General features: G+C 38.6%; 1 pseudogene; it reads right to left on the bottom strand.

The window, feature by feature from the left end:
* Window positions 1–1,918: 1,918 nt before the first annotated feature.
* LOC122143952 lies at window positions 1,919–19,104 on the bottom strand (annotated as a pseudogene).
* Between the last annotated feature and the right edge of the window lie 46 nt (window positions 19,105–19,150).

Below are 19,150 nucleotides of genomic sequence, written 5' to 3'. Positions count from 1 at the left end.
ACATACTGAAAGTGTCAACCTGTTTGCACATTTGCCTCTTGTACATTCCTGTGTATCTTAATATTTAAGACTACAGTTTACTTTCATGCACATTATTTTCCACTATATATTTAATTCTACACTATACATCTCTTTATATATTTTATATTTTATTCTTATATTTTTATTGTTTACTTTTATTTCATTCTTTCAAAGCTATATTTATGTATATTTTCATCTGTGTTGTATTCTTTAATAATTGCACTGTCCATGGAGCGGACCTGACTCACATTTCACTGCTGGTTATATATGCTCTATATAATTGTGTATGTGACAAATAAAAACTCTTGAATCTTGAATCTTGAAGTGCAGAGGAATAATTTCACTTTTGGTGTGAAAGGGCCTTTATAGCTGCCACAAAAATATAACTTTAGGGTTTATGTTATTAAAAAAACATAAGTCAGCCCAGCCCAAAACAAAAAGTAATGCAAAAGTATTGTAACACATCACTTTCCATAAAGAGCAACTAATGCAATTAGTTTACTTTTTTTAGAGTATAGAGTAACAAAATACTGTAATGCCTTACTTTTAAAAGCAACTTTCCACGACACTGCAAATAAAAACAAATATTACAAATTAACATGGTAGTCCAAGGGCCAAGGCACTAATGTCTTTAACATACAAAAAACATGGTATTATAATGGGCCACAATTTTATTTTATTTTTATTTGATTTTTTTTTTAAGTCAGAGAGATAACAGAGTAGGGTGTTATTGGTGAAGAAAGAAATAACGGAGACACTGCATAGAACAATTCTAAATGAAGTTAATCATAAAGTCTACATAACACAAATAAATGTTTAAACACTGTAAAACCAAACAAAATGAGTGCTTTGTATGTTAATAGGTATAAATACTCACCATACTAAGCTCTTTTTATCCTTCTATACTCTACACAGAGTCGACTCAGAATAATAAGTTGGGCTTATGGAAAGATGATAGTTCTTGTCACAAATAGGCTGATATTTATGGTTTACAAACCACACACAATTGCTTCTTTCTGTAAGCCTCTATTAGTCCTGCACAATTAATCGAATTTTCTAATCGCGATTACACTATGGATGTCATGATTACGTAATCGTTCTAAGCAGCAATTAATCGTTCAAAGTCCACTTACGTTATTCTGATTGCTTAAGATGCATTTTTTTCTTTCTACATGTTATCTTAAGGGTTTTCCCCATGATTTTAATTTTAGTTTTACATTATTATTTCGTATAACATTACAATACCATTCATATTTTTACTTTTTTAGAATTTAAAGAAGAAACCAATCTGATGTATAGTTGACATTTGAGGCTTAATACTACAAAGTTTTTCAGTAAGAGTGTTTGCAGCTTATTTATTTTCATATAAAAATACGGCATGCAGTTGCATCAAACAATGGTATAAACATCATTCAACGTAATTAATAAATCACAGTTACAATTTCAAGGGAATAATCGATAATTATTTTTTTTTGTCATAATTGTGCAGCCCTAGCAACTATATAATAAAAATCAGAAACATTTTCTTTTTAAGGTGGGCAATCATATCTAACAATAAATGCTGCAAAATCATGGACAACACTTGTAATGTTTGATATTTATTTTCTTTTGCATGTTATTACAAAAAAATATATAATCAGAAAATGACAAATATTGATGTGTATTAAGAATAAATGAATAAATGAGAAAATGAATAAAACAAACACAAATATTACACAAATCACTACACAGATGCAAATAATCGTAGTCATTATGCTGTCTATATAATGCTGGAATTAAACAGAATAAAGTCAGCCCAATACAAATCCTTTTGTCTGGTGGATAATCACAGCAATAACTTCCCTAAAATCAACTATACGTGACTTACTAATCATCACTGATAGAACTTTACTTTACAGAAGAGAATTTGTAATAAACGCATATTATTTTTCAGTTCACATTAGCAAATTACTCGTGTTGATGGATGAGAATCAGAATAATGTTCATTTTTTTAAATAATGCCTACCATGACTCTTATAATTATGTGATGGCTTCCTTAAATGAATTCATCCATTTACGAATTTTTCTGAGGGACCTTAATTGTAACCTGTGGAGGAAAGAGTTAGTGAATAATAAAAAGAAAATGTCAGAACAAATAGCTGCAATGTGGAGACTGTGGACTAGATATACATCTAGAACACTCTACTTGAGATCTTTTAATTTGAAATAAGCGACTGTTTATAAGACAGATACAGGCATGATATTTATAGTTTACAATAAACAGAGACATAAGAATAATGAGTGCACTTTTAAAGATCTGATGGCAAAAGCGTACCGTTTTGACCTCTGTGTAGTTGTCCAGTCCGTACTCTCCTAACTCACGGCCGATTCCTGAGGCCTTGTATCCCCCGAATGGAGCCTGAGCTCCAAACACGTCGTAACAGTTAATCCTAATGAAATAAAATGACAAGCACAAACCACATTTCAGAAAACTGAATATCTAAGGTATCAAGTTCCCTTAAAAATAACGAAGCCATCCCATGCTCACCACACAGTGCCAGCGCGCAGGCCGTTGGATATGTAATGGGCCTTGTCAATGTTTTGGGTGAAAACAGCAGCTGCAAGGCCATATTTGCTGTCATTGGCTCTCTCAATCACTTCATCTAAAGATTTAAACTTCAGAATTTGCATCACGGGTCCAAAGATCTGACAGAAAAGAAAGGGACTAGCATGTTCTCTCATTTTACTGGATGTAAATCTTACAGAAAAATGGAATGGATAGAATTCATAATCAAATTAATATAGAAATAATGCATCTATTCATCTGTCTGCATACAGAATGCCAAAAATTGTGCATTTTATGATGTTACTGCAAGTTAAATCTAGGGATGCACCGATATGAAAATTTTGGCCGATACTGATAACAGATATATATTTTTTTTTATTTGAAAGCTGATGACCGTTACGTTGGCCGATAAATCTATATCCAAATTTTTATATACTTTTTGAGAGCCTGATCACAAAAAAAGGTCTCATCATTAAAAGCCACATCCCAAACACCTAAACATAAGCAGCCTAGTTTAAACAGTATACATTTTAAAAATAGTTTTACTCTCCCATTACCAAATTTCATCATAAAAAGTCTTACAAATAAATAAAAATAATAACATAAATAATGCAAACAAATCATCTTAAGTCCAAGTGTTTCTGAAGGAAATAATGCATTATTTATCACCTTTAAGATATCGGCCAAATCTTCTTATCGGGACAAATGCCGATAACAGAAAAAAATTTAGCATTTATCGGCCGATACCGATATGGTGGCTGATATATTGTGCATCCCTAGTTTAAAACTATGTAAAATTGGCATTTTATATTAATTCAAAACAACAGGTATAGCTCCTTTGAGGTAAATGAGCTGGTAAAAGGCACTAAAAACCTCACATTATTAAGGTTTTATATTGATGTGATGTTGGTGATCTTCCCAGTTTGTTAACCGATGCTGCATCTGAATTTGTGTAACACAAAGTTTGTAACTGCATTTGGATGATATATGCATGCATAGAATATTAATTCAATCTGCACACGGTGACTGACAGCTGTAAAACTCTGAAAGTGATTCCATTACATCAGGGCCAGTAAGCACTTGGCTTAAAATTTGCATAGTCACATTTTTTTTCTACAGGTTTTCTACATAGTGTTTTTCACAGTGCAGACTGTTTCAAATAACCTTTTTCCAGATAATTGTGCCTTATTTTCTGCAAGCTGACACTTTGACACTCACATCAGAGTTGTGTAGATTTAAAATGCCTTTTAAATTCCAATTCATTTCTTGAATTTGATATGAATTTGATTTAGGAAGCAAAGCAGATGCAGAATTACAATACATTTTGAATGAGTGTGTATGGGAAGAAAAAGAAGTGTCTTATTTAGAAGTAAAAAAAAAAAAAAAAAAAAAAAACTTTAAAAAAGGCTTGAATTTTAAAGATTTATATTTAATAGATCAACTGTGGAAAAAAAAAAATGAATTTCCCAGAATGCAATATCTGTGTTGAAATTCTTTGTATAGCAATTCATTAAATTCCTCTTCCTGTTAAATCACAATTCATTACCATATTTGATGTTTATAAGCATACATTAAATCTGTCAATCATATCGAGTGGTTGTGTCTCTTCAGAAGACTTGGATTAATCTGCTCAATTCATATAGATTACATTTACAATATCTTTATGAACTTTCTGAAGTTGAACATTTTGGTTGCGTGGAATTTCAATGGATGGACAGAAATAAGAGAAAACATCTCTATTTGTGTTCCGAAGTTGTAGAAGTTATATGGATTTTTAAATCCATATATTAAAGTTAACTAAAAAAAATATATTTGCAATAAAATAAATGTTAACTGAAATAAAATTAACATAACAAACATACATAAAAAAATCCCTTAAACTTATTTCAATTCAGCAAGCTTCCAAAGTAACATTTCTCATTTTCATTCCGTACGTGATGTGCTGAACTAACTAAAACTGTCATAAAAATTTATAAAAACTATATACACAAATAAAAAAGGTAAAAAACATACATCAAAATGACTAAACCTTAAACTAAAATTGAAATGGAAAATACAAAAGTAAAAACAAGTTTTAATTTCTTAAGCTCAACCAACTTACACTAATTACTGATGCTAATATTTATTAATTGTCGTTAATATTAATTATTTAGTTAGCACTGATTATTCATGCAGGAAATATTAAATAAACACTTCTGGAAAGCAAGATGAATGGAATCCCACTAGATCTCGTCTGTAAGTTTAGTGAGAGCTCAAAACACAAAATCTTGAAGTGAATGGAAAGCCCTTTTCTTAGTAATGTGTTGAATACTTAAAGTACACCCACCTCCTCCCGAGCAATGGTCATGTCATCTTTAACATCTCTGAAGATGGTAGGCTGGATGAAGTAACCGCGGGTCAGCCGCCGCCTCACCGCCACACATGAGCTTAGCACCATCACGCTTCCCGCTGCTGATGTAGCCAAGAATCTTCTGGAACTGTTCCTCATCCCACCTTCAGAGAGGAATATGATGGATGCAATATCAGAGCCATGCTGATCATACCTTAGTTCCATGCATGTTCTTAGAAGAACAAGTCAATAGGATGTCCTTACGCAAACACACATGCAGAATTGTTTAAACTAAAATATGATACAAACCGGTTTTTATAGGTTTGAGACACAGAACTGTACCTGGGGGCCCTGCTCCGTGTTCAAGTCAAAAGGGGTCTCCCACAGTCCTCTTCTTAGCTCTCTCTCTACGCTCCGCTCCCAACAAACTCATCGTAGATGCTCTCCTGCACATACGTGCGGGAGCCTGCACAGCAGCACTGGCCTTGATTGAAGAACAGGGCGAAATGAGACTGCTCCACTGCCTCCGCCACTGCAAACGCAAATATCCTTTCATTGGAAAGATCGACACACTGATGTACTCTTAGAAAAGGGTCGTTTTATTTTTTTTGTGGGTTAGAATAGTGGGTAGGGCTCTGTGCAACTCTGTTATTTTTTTTGAATAGTGTGGACGTTACTGCTGTCCAGTGTTATTTTGGACCAAACTGACTTTGATTTTATTGGCAAAAAAAAAATCTAAATATCTTCTTTTGTGTTCTACTGTTTATAAGAAAGCCATACAGGCTTAGGACGATCTGAAGGTGAATAAATGTACAATCCCTGTATGCAGGACCGGCCCGTGGGTTTGTGGGATCATCAAAAATGTGCCCCATCAATACGAACATAATAGAAAAACCAAATGACCAATACAAGAATAAGAACTGCACTGAAAAACAAATGATTAAAAAAACAAAAAAAAAAACACTGTAGTTAAAAATCAATGAAAACCAATCAAAAAATTTTTAGCTTAAATAATTTAAATAAGGCATACAAATATAGGGACTACAAAAAATGAGAAATAATTATAAATATAAGTAAAGACTATATATTATAAGTATATGGAGGTCTTACATTTATATAAGTATATGTAGGTACAGATTCATTGGCCACATTTTGGCTCTGATTTTTTTTACAATTCATTGCCCAGATTATTGAGAAAATATGATAAGCCTTTGGCAACAGAAGTGCTGTTTCTGCCATGCTTTAAACACAAAATAATCATTTCTGGGAGTGGGAACGATGTGGTGCATTTCTGTAAACTTGAGAATTTTTGAGAAAGGTTTGAAATCGGTGGAAATTAAAGGAATAGTCCACCCCAAAATGAAAATTTAGTCATTAGTCACTTAACGTCAGGATGAAAGGACTCACTATTAGCATCTGACAGAATGATGTTTGGACTCTTTCCTCCCAGCTCCAGTGTGACCTTCTTCAGATTACTGGAACTCGATGCTTTCAGGATGAGGTGACCTACCTAGAAAACAACAAGATGACACTCCAGTTAACAGACAAAACAAATTTACTGTGAATTGCAAATATATTATCAAAGCCAGAAAAAAACCGAGGTTTTTCGCAATATCAAAATTACACAGAACTTAGTGCATTTTATACATATAAAACTCAATATAGTAGTATTTTTTTAGGCTGCATTTACACCATACTGAACCATGATTTTGAAACAAATCAGATTTTTTCCCCATGCTGACATTTATTTATTAAGCCATAACTGACTATATTTACATTAAAGGGACAGTTCACCCAAAAACGAATATTCTGTCCTCATTTACTCACCATCAATTCATTCCAAACCCATAAGACTTCCCTTCATTTTCAAAATAAACACAAAATGTGAAGATATTTTAAATGAACCCCCAGAGGTTTTTGTGTCTCTACTGAAAATTTTTTCATTTCTAAGGGTTTTCCCCTCCCCCAAGATTTTGGGTTTAAAGCACACGATGGTGAGCAAATAATGAACTATCCTCACCAAGATGTGCATTCTGACTAAAAACCATAAGCCAAAAATGTAAGAAATGCTTCACAAAAACATTTGGTAATTTTCTATATTTTGATTTTAGTGTGCGTTTACGTTTCTAGACACTAAATTAGTATAAATCTTCTAATCGCTAGGAGATTTTATAAAGATCAAGGAGTCCTATTTAAGATCTAGTTCTATTTTAAATAAAATAGGAAAGTAATATAAATTACAATGTTTATTGAAAATAGCTATTATAATATAAATATATATATATATATATAGATATATATATATATAGATATATATATATATAATATATATCTGTGACCACTGGATGCACAAAACCAGTTCTTAAAGTCTCTGGGGTATATTTTTTAAAAATAGCCAAAAATACACTGTATGGGTCAAAATTATTGAGATTTTCTTTTATGCCAAAAATCATTATGGAAATTAAGTAAAGATCATGTTCCCTCTGTCACGCGACATTATTGTACCATTTCCTACACCATAAATATATTCAAGAAACTTAATTTTTGATTCGGTAATAATTGCATTGCTAAGTGACTTCATTTGAACAAACGTTAAACAGGATGAAGTTTCTGTCAATATTTTGATTTTTTTTTGCACCCTCAGACTTCCATGACCTTTCAAATTTCTGATCTTGTACACTAAGATTGCGTTATTGTTGTGCTCCAGGGTCACACCACACACACACACATATACAGTAGTACATATATAGTTATTATATATATATATATATCTATAATATATAATGACTAATACTTATATATTATATATATATATATAAATTTATGACATTTCAAAATGACAGGAACACGTGTGGAAGTTATACACAAGGACACGCAAAGAAGTCCGTTTTATAAATCCAATCTTTCTAAATATGACATAATACGATACGTAACGTAGCAGGGTTTAAGGAAAAGATTGTTCACGTGACAGAGGTTGTCAGAGGTTCAAATTGGTATAATTCAATATACAATGTTAGTCTTTCATTTTGCTGAGATCATACTGACAGCATTCTGCTTTTAATAAATTCAGCTCAGAGTCTATTGAAGGGTGAAGGGTTGTTTGAGAAGACTCACAGCTAAATAAGGCGCATCTCTCTCGATGCAGTTCTGCCAATCGGCTCAACGAGCAGCCCGCGGTTGGGACGCATCCCATAACGCCGCCAGGGAGACCCCAGCTTAAAGTCTATCTTTAGCAGCCTTGCAGTAGCTTTCTCCACATCCGCCTGCATGCAAAACACATGGGAGAGAAACATGAGACTGAAAACGACATTTTTGACATTATGTTTGTGAGGTAATTATTGTTCAGTTTAAGGCCGGCTATTTGATATTGTGTTGAAATAAAATACGCACAGCTATTTTTATGCCTGTGCTGGTGCAGGAAAGTCAGAGCAGACCGTGTGTTATATCAGAGAGACGCGAGGAAGGCGTCGTGTGTGATTAAATAAACCAAGCTGAGGCGTCAAATAAAAGTTCAGTTAGGGGTTAAAGGGATAGTTCCACCCGAAAATAAGAATGCTGTCCATCATTTACACTCACCTTCCCACTTGTTGTTTCTTCTGCTGGACACAAAAGAAGATATTTCTGAAGAATGCTGTGAACAAACAAGACTGGCGGTAGCCATTGAACATCCAACAGTATTGAGGTTTCCCATACTATGGAAGTCAATAGCTACCAGTCAACTGGCATTTCATTTTTAGGGCTGAAATATCCTACTTCCAGACATGTTCCTGTCTGTTCCTCGATATATCAAAGAACTAAATAGGAATTATTTCCAATAAAATTATAAACACACTGATGGTTATAAGTCTAGTTGAGGCATTTAATTGTTCACCAAGACTGCAGTTTATTTATTTGAATCAAAAATACAGCAAACTACAGTAATACTGTGAAATATACATTATTCTAAAAATAGTGTTTTCTATGTGAATATATTGTAAACTGTAATTTATTTCTGTGATGTGCAGCTGTATTTCAGCATCATTACTCCAGTCTTCAGTGTCACATGATTCTTCAGAAATCATTCTAAATAGTTGCTGCTCAAGAAACATTTATTTTTTCTATATTTCAAAATAAATGCTGCTCTTTTAAACTCTCTATTCATCAAAGAAAATCCAGAAAAAAAATGGTTTCCTAACCATCCACTACGACAATATAAAAGCAGTTTTTCAGCTGCTGAACATGAGGATACTTCATCTGGATGCTTTAACATTGATAATAATCAGAAAATGTTTCTTGAGCAGCAAATATTAGAATGATTTCTGAAGATCATGTGACACTGAAGACACTGGAGCAATTGATGCATGAAAAATTCAGCTGTCGCATCACACAAAATAAAATTACATTTTTAACAGATATTCACTTAGAAACAGCTATTTTAAATTGTAATAATATTTGTTTCACAATATATACTCGAATTTTTTCTGTTTTTTTTTGTTATCAATATAGATGCAGTCCCTTGCCTGATGAAAAAGAGACTTCTTTCAAAACCAATTTATTCTATTCAGATCCTATAGACAACAGACCACCCAGTGTATTTATTTAAAAAATTTATACATATGAATAACATAACTATACTTACGATATTTAAAAGTCATGATTTTAACCTTTTTAAAAGAGAGCTCTACATGTTTCTGTTTCCTTCAAATAGTTGTAAATTACCAACTTCTTGGTCCGGCATATCCTACCAAGGTGGTGGATTTCCGGTCCCCTCCTCTTCTACTATATAATGAATATCTATTCTGGTGTTGCTGTTATAAGCAATGTCTATATTTTGTATCTGAGAGTGGCTTGAGGGTCTGACTTGTTGTTAGGAATGCAGTAACAGGGTTTACTCATTCAACCTTGAAGGGAAAAGACATTGCCTATGTTTCATCTAATGGCGTATTTTTGCAGGAATCATGCCGAAGGAACAGTCTCCAGGAGCATCAACAGCTGCCCAGTACATGCTGAAAAAACGTCCCATCACAAGATCCATGACCCTTATGATAGTTGCTCTTACGAACTGGGGTGGAAACGAAGAACACCATCGTTAGATAATTACATTTGCGTAAAGAAATGACACCATGTTGGATGTTGCTAGAATTGACTGTACTGCGTTTATCATCAAAATAAAACTAAAAGTAGTCATGATTATTTTTACAATTTTGCTAGCCTTTGATTTTATTTAATACAAAAGAAGTTCTATTTGATTTGTGACTGGAGTAAGAAACTTGAAATTCAGGTCAATCAGTTACTTCTCATACAAAGCTGATCATGTTACTTTCAAAAGACTTCACCCTTTTCAATTTGCTGTATAGAGAAAAATAAACACTTTAAGCTCACCCGGGTTTAACCTGACCAGATGGAAAAGGAGTTTACCAGCTACGACCAGCAAACCCGCTGCTGTAGGACATTTTTATCTGGCACAGATGTAGTTGGATTTTCAATTTAAAAATCTAAAATCTAAATTCAAAACCCTTACCTTCTCGCCCTCTGCGACCCCTGACAAGATAACCTCAGCCGTAGCAGATTGATGGTTGGAAAAGTCTTCTTGCTTACTGCATCATGCCACTCATTGTTGATGAAAATCTGCAAGAAAATGAAACACACTGACGTGTGGATTTGGATGTGGATAAGGATAACGTGATACAGTATATCATGAGAGTATCCTGAGAAGATCAGAAGATCAGAGCTGGGTAGGTTATAAGACATATTAGAAAACAACAGATTATCATAATTCGATAACTTCAAAACGGAAATTATGGAAATATTATGTATGGACTCTTTAAAACTTTGTAAACATTGCAACGTCTCCGGGTGGGCGGGGCTTAGGCTGGAGGCAAAAGAGGCGCGGACGCAATGTAGACAAGCGTAAACTATCCACGTTTTAGGAGGGATTTATTAAACATGGATGCAGAAGAAGGTTCAGAACTGTCCGAATATGTACAAGTCACTGACTCTGCGGGACCGTGACCAAAAAAATAATAATAAGAAAAGTGGGAGTTAGCATACATTTATCAATTAATTCAGTTGATCACTCAGTTCACTGACCAAACTGGTTATCTGACCAAAATATAATGACCGAGTGGATAACATTCCAGTAGCCTAATTTATTTATTTATTTTTAGCTAAGCCTGTTGTAGTTCTTGTATCTTTTGCTCATTGGAAACATTTTAACCAGGTTTTGGATATTTCCTAGACAACATATGAATTACTTTCGGGTGGTTTGGGGGAATTTGGTCAAGGCTTATTGTCTAATGTAACCTATCGCTGGGCTAACTATGATTAGCAATGTGGATTATTTTAAGAGACCATCCAAAGGATGGCACACACAATCTATTCGCTGTATGTTTGTTTAACATTTAAGCTAGCTAGTGCGGCTGAAGGTTGGCGACTTTTTCACCTATAAAACATAAACTTGCTGATTTTGTACTAGATAAAACCAACACACCAGTACATATGCATAGATTATTTTACCTAATATGAAGTGGTGCACTGCAAAACACGAGCATTATTTATGATCGTCTCTGTCTAGTCTTTACGCCGTATTGCATTCAACCACAATTGTCTTCTTGATTTTCTGTGAAGGAATGTCGGCCGGGATCCGTGTGAAAACTTTAGTTTTGAACCAAAAGTGCTGTTTCCTTCTATTCTGGCAGCCAAAAACACAACAAGACGACATGTTTTAGTCAAAACCTCAAACTTTTAGCGCGCCTGCTCTGAGGTTCTTCCTTATGTTTTTGCCTCCAGCTAGAGCGGTGACGTCACAGTGACGCCACGGCGATTAAGGGCTCAGGCTAAACCAATGTATTTTAAGAAATCAATGGATTGCGTGACATGTGGCCAAATATGGTGTCCCATACTTTCAATTTGTGCTCTGCATTTCACCCCCTCCTAGTGCGTCGCACACAACACACACACACACAGCCACACACACCCCAGACACACACACACACACACACACACATACAGCAGTGAACACACAGGCACACACAACAGCAGTGAACACACAGCACACATAGACACACACACACATACAGCAGTGAACACACACACACAGCAGTGAACACACACACACACACATAGACACACACACACATACAGCAGTGAACACACACACACACACATACAGCAGTGAACACACACACACACACATATTACAGCAGTTGACACACCACACAGCAGTGAAACACCACACACACACACACACACATACAGCATTGAACACACACCACAGACACAGCAGTGAACACACACCACACAGCAGTGAACACACACACACACACACACACATATACAGCAGTGAACACACACACACAGCAGTGAACACACACACACACACACACACACACACATACAGCAGTGAACACACACACACACACATATACAGCAGTGAACACACACACACACAGCAGTGAACACACACACACACACATTAGAACACACACACACACATACAGCAGTGAACACACAAAACACACACACATATACAGCAGTGAATACACACACACAGCAGTGAACACACACACACACACACATACAGCAGTGAAACGCACACACACAGCAGGTGAACACACACACACACACACACACACCACACACACAGCAGTGAACACACACACACAACACACACACACATATACAGCAGTGAACAGACACACACACAGCAGTGAACACACACACACACACACACAGCAGTGAACACACACACACAGACATACAGCAGTGAACACACACACAGACATACAGCAGTGAACACACACACACACACACACACACACACACATATAAGCAGTGAACACACACACAACACACATACATATACAGCAGTGAACACACACACACACACAGCAGTGAAACACAAACACACACACACACAACCACACACACAGCATGAACACACACAACACATACACACACAACACACACACACAGCAGTGAACACACACACACACACAACCACACACACACATAACAGCAGTGAAAACACACACCACACACCACACACACACACACACATAAACATACAGCGTGAACACACACACACACACCACACACACCAGTAAACACAACACCAAACACACACACACACACACAAACACACCACACACACAGCAGTGAACACACACACATACACACACACACACACACACACACACACACACACACACATACATACAGCAGTGAACACACACACACACACACACATATACAGCAGTGAACACACACACACAGACACACACACACACAGCAGTGAACACACACACACACACAGCAGTGAACACACACAGCAGTGAACTCACACACACACACCGCAGTGAACACAACACACCCACAACACACAGCAATGAAACAAAACCACACACCAGCAGTGAACACAACACACACACACACACACACACACACCGCAGTGAACACCCACACACACACACACACACACACACACAGCAGTGAGCACACACACACACACACAGACAACAGCAGTGAACAACACAACCTTCCACACACACAAACACACACACACACACACAGCAGTGAACACACAACACACACACAACACGCAGTGAACACACACACATACACACACAACACACACACACAAACACACACACAGCACACATACATACAGCATGTGAACATTAAACACACAACACAAATATACACAGTGAAAAACAACACAACAAAGTAACACACACACACATTGACACACACTACACACACACACAGGCAATAAAACACACACACACACAAAACGACACTCAAAAACACACACACAGCAGTGAACTCACACACAACACACACACACCGCAGTGAAACACACACACACACACACCCACACAGCAGTGAAAACAAACACACACACAGCAGTGGAAACACAACACACACACACACAAAACACACCGCAGTGAACATACACAGCAGTGAACACACACACACACACACACACGCACACACAGCCAGTGAACACACACACACAACACACACAGCACAGCAGGCATACAGCGTGTGACAAAACACACAAACACACAACACAAACACAAAACACACAACACACACAAAAATAAACAACAAAGAACACACACACACACACAGCAAAAACAAAACACACACACACACACACAAAAAACACATACACACACAAAACCACACACACACACACAAAACACACACACACACAGCACAACACACACACACACACACACACACACACACACACACACAGACAGTAGTGAACACACACACAGCAGTGAACACACACACAAAACACACCGCAGTGAACACACCCACACACACACACATAACACACAAACACACAGTGAACACCCACACACACACACACACACACACACACAACAACACAGCAGTGAACACACACACACAACACACACACAACACAACACAACCAACACACAGCAGTGATCTCACACACCACACCCACACAGCACAAACAGACATACAAGCAAATATGAACACACACACACACACACACACACACACACACCACACCACACAATTACGAACACACACACACCACACCACATACCACACACACAGCAGTGAACACACACACACACACACACCACCGCAGTGAGTGACACACACACACACACACACACACACGCAGTGGGTGAACACCACAACACACACGCAGTGACACACACACACACACACACAACACACACACACAGCATTCACCACACAAACACACACACACACACACAAACACACACACACAGATACAGTGTGAACAACACCACACAACACACACACCACACACACACACACACACACACAACACACACCCACAACACACACACAAACACACACCAACAGCAGTGAACACCAAACACACACACACACACACATACACACAAGTGAACACACACACACATACACACCACACACACAGCAGTGAACACACACAACACACACACACACCACCCACAGTGTGAACACACACAACACACACACCACCAGCAGTGAACACACAAAAAGAGAACACACACAACACACACAACACCACCGCAGTGAACCACCCACACACACACACACACATGACACCGCAAACACACCACAACACACACACACACAACCACACACAAAAGTGAACACACACATACACAACACACCCACACACACACACAGCCGTGACACACACATCACACCACACCAACACATACACACAGCACATCATGAAACACACACACACAACAAAAACACACACAACAGTGAACACACACACACACACACACACCCAGCAAAGTGAACACAACAGACACAACACAACCACACACACACACACACACACACACAACACACACAACACACACACACCACACACAACAACACACACACAACCACTTGAACACACACACACACACACAACAGTCTGGTGAACAGCATCACACACACACACACATACACCGCAGTGAACACACCACACACACAACACGGTGAACACACACACACACACACAGACACACATAACACAACAGTGAACACACACACACACACACACACACACATTCGTGCAGTGAACACACACACACACACACACACACCAGCAGTGACACACACACACACACACACAGTGAACACACACACACACACACACACAGACAGTGAACACACACACACACACACACACACACAGCTGAAACACCACACACACACACACACACACACATACAGCAGTCGAACACACACAACACACACACCGCAGTGAACACACACACACACACCACACACACACACACACACCACACCCACACACACACCACACACAGCAGTGAACACACACACACCACACACACACACAAAAGTTTGAAAACACACACACACACACACACACACACACACACACACAGCATGAAACACACAACACACCACACACCGCAGTGAACACACACACACACACACACACACACCGCAGTGTACACACACACACACCACACACACACACAGCCGTGAACACACACAAACACACACAACACCAAACCTACAGCAGCAGGAACACACACACACACCACACACCACACACACATACAGCACTTGAACACACACACACACACACACACACACAGCAGTGTAAAACACACACACACACACACACACAGTTACCACACACACAGCAGTGAACACCACACACACACACACACACACACTAACCGCAGTGAACACACACACACACACACACACCGCAGTGAACACACACCACCACACACACCGCAGTGCAAACACACACACACACACAGCACGCTTGACACACACACACCCCACACACACAGCAGTGAAAACCACACAACAACACACACACATACAAACAGCACACACACACACACACACACACACACACACACCCGCAGTGAACACACACACACACACACACACACACACACACACACAACACACACAACACCCACCACAGCAGTGAACACACACACACACATCACACACGCATGAACACCACACAACACACACACACATACATACACGCAAACAACACACACACAACCGCAGTGACACAACACACACAGTTGACACACACCACACCACACCACACACACACACACAGCAGTGAACACACACCCACACAACACACACACATACAGCAAGGAACACACACACACACACACACACACACACACACACAACAGCAGTGAACACACACACACACACAAACACACGCAGTGAACACACACACACACACACCACACACCGCAGTGAACACACACACACACACACATCACACACACACAGCAGTGAACACCAAACACACCACCCACACACACACATACCGCAGTGACACCACCACACACACACACACACATACCAGCAGTGACTACACCACACACACACACACCAGCAGTGAACACACACACACACACACACAGCATTTACCACAATCCACACAGCAGTTGAACACACACCACCCAGCACACACACACACACACACACCGCAGTGCAACACCCACACACACACACACACCCGCAGTGAACCCACACACACCCACATCCGCAGTGAACACACACGACACCACACACACATCCAAGTCACGAACACAGCACCCACACACACACACACAGCAGTGAACACACACACACACACACACATACAAGTACAGCAGTGAACACACACACACACACACACACACACCGCAGTGAACACAGAACACACACACACACCGCAGTGAACACCCACACACACAACACACACCACACCACACACACCACAGCAGTGAACACACCACACACACCACACACCTGACATCAGACACATACATACAGCAGTGAACACACACACCACACACACACACACACACCCACAGCAGTGAACACCACAACACACACACACCGCAGTGAACACACACACTGTTTTCCCACACACACACACACCACCCACACACACACACCAGCAGTGAACACACACACCACACACACACACACACACACACACACAGCACAGTGAACACACACACACAACACACACACACACACACACACACAGCAGTGAACACACACCACACACCCACACATCATCCGCAGTGAACACACCACACACACACACACCACACACCGCAGTGAACACACACACACACACACACACACAACACCGCAGTGAACACACACACACACACACACACACACAGCAGTGAACACACATTATTAATATTGCAGCCTGCACTGCAAACTGTGCTAAAGGTACATGTCATCAAAGTCAGGAACACAAACCTGTTTCGTGATCTGAAACAATATCACTCATTAGAACATGCAGACACTAAGAAATTCATGTTTCTACATTAAGATGTTTATGTTGTTTAAGGAATATGACTGGAAAATGTAAAGAATTCAAAAACGTGAAGTAGGTTTGTCATGTTCTGACCATAAAGAATAATTTAAAACCACAATTAAAAGTCTGGTTTCTTCACTTTTCACTTAGAAGCAAAATCTGCCTTTAAACTTGAAAGAAATAAAGGTTTAGTTAAAAAACTAAAAAATATTGTTGATGTTCAAAAAAACACTGTGGCCATATCGCTCAGCCCTACATACTTTTTTATCAGGTTTGAAAAAAAAAAATTGGTCATACAAAGAAAAAAATACCCATAAAAACGTAAAAATCTACTTAAAACTTAAAGTGAAATTTGTGTTACGCCTGCAAACGAAGCACCGCACTGAATATGAAGAACAACACGCTTCGGGAGTCAGCTGTCCACAGCAGTCCTAAAAAACACGCTCAGAAAAATATCAAATCAAATTACTGTCAGAGACAAAATCCCAGAAAATATCAAGAGATAGCTTTTTGTCCATTATCGCACACCCCTGGGGTTGCATTAATATTTTATGTTCCCTTTAGCAAAACATGATATCCTAACTGTTACAGATAAGTGGAACTCTCTCTCTCTTTTAGAAATTATTTTAATATATTATAAGCAAAATATATGTTTCATAAAAAGACTGTATACTAATATATACAGTTATGACACTGCATTTTAAAATTTGTCTCATTATTATATACATACTGTTAATACCCCTGACATGCTTATTTTGTAATGTGTGTGTGTGTGTGTGTGTGTGAGAGAGAGAGAGAGAGAGAGAGAGAGAGAGTGTGAGTGAGTGAGTGTGTGAGTGAGTGAGTGAGTGAGTGTGATGTGTGTGGTGTGTGTGTGTGTGTGTGTGTGTGTGTGTGAGAGAGAGAGAGAGAGAGAGAGAGAGAGAGTGTGAGTGAGTGAGTGTGTGTGTGTGTGTGTGTGAGTGAGTGAGTGAGTGAGTGAGTGAGTGAGTGAGTGAGTGAGTTTTCATGCCAGGTTCATGAACTTGCTGCACATGTCTTCTGGATTATGTAATCTCCATGAGTCCACGACAAAACCATAAGAGCATTATAGTCGGCGTAAAGATATCACTCTACTGGGAGCCTGTGCAAACATTTTAATAAACAGTGTTATAAAGATGAAAGCCATGCATGCACATGTCACTTACTAACCTGTGTGAATAAAACGTGAATTCAAGTCACCCAGTGATTTGGCAATAAGTTTACCTTGTTGTAGTGAACGGCTGGAAGGAAGACTCGGGGCGGAATCGTTGAGTGCTGACATCTGGAGATCCGGGAAACCTGCATGAGAGTTCGCGAGAAAAAAAACAGCGCGCAGCATTTCGCTGAGAATCGAGTCTCGAGCTCGGACTTCCAGCACATGATGTTGCCAGATATTTGAGAGGAACTAGAGGTGCATAAAGACCAT

This window comes from Cyprinus carpio, unplaced genomic scaffold, assembly GCF_018340385.1.
Source record: "Cyprinus carpio isolate SPL01 unplaced genomic scaffold, ASM1834038v1 S000006541, whole genome shotgun sequence".
Classification (NCBI taxonomy): domain Eukaryota; kingdom Metazoa; phylum Chordata; class Actinopteri; order Cypriniformes; family Cyprinidae; genus Cyprinus; species Cyprinus carpio.
This window is presented reverse-complemented; position numbering and strand designations above follow the sequence as displayed.